Raw genomic sequence first — 4,603 nt, forward strand, 5'->3', positions numbered from 1 at the left:
TCTCAGTCCGAGTGAGAGATGGTTTGAGCGGACACAGAGTGTGGGCCTGGAGGCATGGAGGTCGGGGACGCCCATGCAGTGAGCTGCAGTCTCAGTCCGAGTGAGAGATGGTTTGAGCGGACACGGAGTGTGGGCCTGGAGGCATGGAGGTCGGGGACGCCCATGCAGTGAGCTGCAGTCTCAGTCCGAGTGAGAGATGGTTTGAGCGGACACGGAGTGTGGGCCTGGAGGCATGGAGGTCGGGGACGCCCATGCAGTGAGCTGCAGTCTCAGTCCGAGTGAGAGATGGTTTGAGCGGACACGGAGTGTGGGCCTGGAGGCATGGAGGTCGGGGACGCCCATGCAGTGAGCTGCAGTCTCAGTCCGAGTGAGAGATGGTTTGAGCGGACACGGAGTGTGGGCCTGGAGGCATGGAGGTCGGGGACGCCCATGCAGTGAGCTGCAGTCTCAGTCCGAGTGAGAGATGGTTTGAGCGGGCAGGGAGTGTGGGCTTGGTGGTCGTGGTTCTGGAGCCCAGGCCATCCAGGGAGTGAGCTGCAGTCTGAGGCCGAGTGAGAGAGGGTTTGAGTGGGCAGGGAGTGTGGGCTTGGTGGTCGTGGTTCTGGAGCCCAGGCCATCCAGGGAGTGAGCTGCAGTCTGAGGCCGAGTGAGAGAGGGTTTGAGTGGGCAGGGAGTGTGGGCTTGGTGGTCGTGGTTCTGGAGCCCAGGCCATCCAGGGAGTGAGCTGCAGTCTCAGGCCGAGTGAGAGAGGGTTTCACTGGGCAGGGAGTGTGGGCTTGGTGGTCGTGGTTCTGGAGCCCAGGCCATCCAGGGAGTGAGCTGCAGTCTCAGGCCGAGTGAGAGAGGGTTTCACTGGGCATGGAGTGTAGAGATGGAGGCAATGAGCTCCAGAGGTCACAAAGGTACAACTGAGAGAGAGAAAAACAGATTATGAAGTACCTGAGAGTAGTGCCATGGCTGGCGTGACAGACGTGACCGGTGGAGCTTTTCTCTTCCTTTTCTGTGCTGCAGTTTGAGAAAAAGTAGTGTTAGACTGAGCATGTTTCAACAAAACCCTTTTCAACTTCAATACCTCTGGAGGAAGCTGCAGAGGTTTTGGAGGAGGTGGAGATGACTTGAGGGCTGGTGCTATGGACTGTAGATATGTAAAGAGAGATTCTTTTTTTTTTTAACATTGCTGTTTTATAAAACAGATAACAGTCTTTTTTTTTGTAATTTAACATGTGTTTACCTGTGGAGGTGGCTGTATTCAAATTGCAGGGGGCAGGGACACCAGACGAGGCTGCTATGGTGTTGTGACCAGGCGAGACGGAGGAGGCAGTTGGTCCAGAGGAGGGCGTGTTGGTGGTGACAGACAGGGGGGGGTGGTGTGCATCGTGGTGGTGGTGGACAAAACCGCCGACGATGGCTTGGAGGAGCTGGTGTTTGTAATGGTGGGGTTGAGGGGCCGACGATGGTGTGGCCGGGAGAGTAGGCACGTAGCCTTCTTCTGCAGCTGGGGACTCCGGCGGCTCCTACAGGTGTTGCACATTGGGAGGCACTGGCAGTGGTGATGCAGCTGTCAGGTGTGGTTCCAGCAGGGGGCCCAGCAGAGGCGATGGCGTCAATGGTCACATCCATGGCAGCCCTCTCCTGTGCCCTCTGTGTTCTGAGGGCTGCCCAACGCTCTTTCTCCTCTGCCTCGGCCCTCTCCTTCTCACCCCTCTCCTGCCACTGGCGGGTGTATTCCTCCCTGGTGAGGCATGTGGCGACCACAGGGAGTCTTCTGTATCGATCTAGCCGATACTTCAGGACAGTAAGGATGTGCCCCAGGTCCTTCGCTATTAGGGGGTGCTCTTCTAGAGCTAGGGCTGGTACTGGAGCAGGGGCTTGGACTGGAGCAGGGGCTGAGGGTCCTCCTGTGGTCACTGGGGAGGAGGTGCTGATGGACGGCACAGTGCTGCTGGTTCCAGGAGAGGTGGTGGTGGGACCGGGAAGGGACGGAGACGGCATTAAACAGGACCCTTCAATGGCTGAAGTGTCAAAAGGGAAGAGGCCACACTTCTTAAACCCTTCCACCACATAGCGCATGTCCTTGCATCGCTGGTACGGGTAGCGGAATACTCTGGCAAATTCTTTAAAGGGCCAAAGTATGCCACATCCAGCGGCTGCAGGACATGGGTGCAGTGTGGTGGAAGACAAAGAAGTATAACCCCTTCCCTTAGTGCCGCCGCGAGCACCTCCGGGTCCATGTGGCTCTTGTGCCCATCGAAGAGGAGAAGGAGAGGGCGCTCCTTCACTGCATGCTTAATGAAGTGTTGAAACCACTTCCTGAACAGGTCCCCGTCAATGTAGCCACTGTTTGACCGTCCATACAAGGCTTGGGGGGGGGCCTCCCAGTGTGTAGTGGCCACCGGGGAAACACTTGGGGTAGATGATAAATGTGAAGAAGGTGTCCATCATCGAACGTGTGGCACACTCAGCTCTCCCCCTGTCCAGGGTGTCCGGCCTCCTCATGCTCAGGTTCTTGTGCCTCCTCCTGAACATTTCCCACCACCTCTTTCCCAGTGGCGGGATTGTTTCCCCTGGGTGCCAAAACCTACAATAGAAGAGAATATGTAATTGTCCATCCATGATGAAAATGTTTGTTTTGACATCACCTTACACGTCCACATTTACATCACACACATTGAGAACAGTCAGTCCAGCATTTTACATACATAAACATATAGAACACCAAATACCTGCGTATTTTGTTGGCGTATTTCATCAGCCTCTGTCTGGTAAAGGGGAACCCGTGGCTGGCGCAGTAGATACAGTACTGCACCAGAGAATTTTCAAGCAATGTGGGTGGTCCACTGCGACAACCATGGGTCACCCGGCCACTCAGCCTGTCCGCCAGGGTCTGCTGAGGTACACCATGCACCTTGGTAGATAAGAAAATACAACTGTTACTAGCAGATACAATTCACATACACGTGGTAATCTTCTAAAAACAAAAGATGCCTAACCTTGGCAGCCTGGCGGATAGCCATCCCTGCCCCGCAGTCCTCCATGGCATGGAACATGTCCACCTCACTCCACTGCTTCCTCTTGACTTTCTCCATGCTGTGGTGGTAAATACATGTAGCTAAATTACTTGGCATACTATATACATTTTAGAAAGATAACTCAATCTGAATATGTATAAACACTTACATTTCAAAGCTAAGGCATTGAAAAGTGATGAAAGTTTTCACAATAACAAAGTGTACCCACGTTTTTTGTTTGATGTTATCTGTAATGAAAATTAGTGTCCCAATTAGTTTAATATTGATGCATACATTGTAACATTAGACTAAATACTGCCTATAGGTAGCCGTTGTAAGATTAAACATAGCCAACAGTGATAGGTGTCAAAAAGTTAATGGTTCAAAGTTCAAAATAAATTTTTGCAGATTGTGTAAAACGCCCCCGTCAAAGGACTCCAATTCTGAAAAGGTCAAGCTTGACAACATTCAGCTGTTTTCATGATATGTATTATCTACTGCTTACAATTTATTTCCTTTTTGCTTACTTAGCAGTTCTATCAAAATTTAGCAACTAAGCTAGCAACATTAGAAAGTCCGTTAGCTATATTTCAGAGGTAAAAAGTTGGATATTAAATGAGGTGTGGTCTGTCGCGCAGTCGAATTTTACAATATACAGCGTGTCCCACAAAATGTGTATGTATATAACTTTTTTGAAAACTCTCAAAACCTAACATAACTTACAGAATTTGCAATGAAAATCGGTGGTCAGCTAGCTAGAAGGGTGTCTTTAGTCGCAAAATTTACCGTTATTTTCCAGTCCATTTAAATGTTGAACTCGAGGTGATTTAGTCCTCCAACCGCTAGAGAGTGTCCGAAGTTAGGGGGTGTCCAATGTTGGGGGAAAATTAGCTAAACAGATACCACTTCTGTTATTGTTTATTCTATATCACCATGATCAAGAGGTGTGCCGCTAACAGCTTTTGGAATGTGAACTATATGAGGGTGATCAGAGCAAGGGTTCTTGTTTAGCAGTAATAGACATGGGGTCAAGTTAGATTACAGCTGTAGGATCCTAATTTGATCACTCTTTTGGTGACAATAATTTTTTGCACCGCAGGAATTGCAGACAAGCTTCGTGATTTACTTGCATTCACTAAAAACCAACATTAATGCACGGTTATATTCACAATATCTCTCTTTCCATGTAGCCTACTTTTGGCCAGCTAATAGCCTAACCAATCAAGCAACATGTTGGTCTAAACGTTCAAATCCTGTTGCTGCAGGATTATTTTCCTGTGACAATATTGGTCACATTAAGATCCTACATCTGTACATTTCATGGGACCAGTACATGGTTCTTCCTCCGAATAGAAGCTCTCCCTATGGATCCAATTAGTTGATTGGCAGTAGTAAGGGTCAGAGAGATAATGACTAGAGGAAGAGGATCATTAGTTGAAGGTGGCCCTGCAAATATCAAAGATCATAAAGGAAGTATATTGCCACCAGGAACAGGAGGTGGAGGAGGAGGAAGAGGAGGAGGAGGAGGTGGAGGAGGAAGGATGCAATGGTATTCAAAATTCCAGCGTCCACAACCTCATCTGTAAAAAAAAGAA

General features: G+C 49.6%; 1 long non-coding RNA gene across 1 annotated transcript; it reads right to left on the bottom strand.

Moving 5' to 3' along the window:
* Window positions 1–939: 939 nt before the first annotated feature.
* On the bottom strand, window positions 940–1,289 carry LOC311122119. The gene is made up of 3 exons (XR_014612387.1): window positions 1,232–1,289; window positions 1,073–1,135; window positions 940–1,005 (listed from the first exon to the last, which is right to left on the bottom strand). It is a non-coding gene; the product is annotated as an uncharacterized lncRNA (long non-coding RNA).
* Window positions 1,290–4,603: the final 3,314 nt, after the last annotated feature.

The sequence above is a fragment of the Coregonus lavaretus genome, assembly GCF_964263955.1.
Source record: "Coregonus lavaretus genome assembly, contig: HAP1_SCAFFOLD_3233, whole genome shotgun sequence".
In the NCBI taxonomy this organism is placed as follows: Eukaryota; Metazoa; Chordata; class Actinopteri; order Salmoniformes; family Salmonidae; genus Coregonus; species Coregonus lavaretus.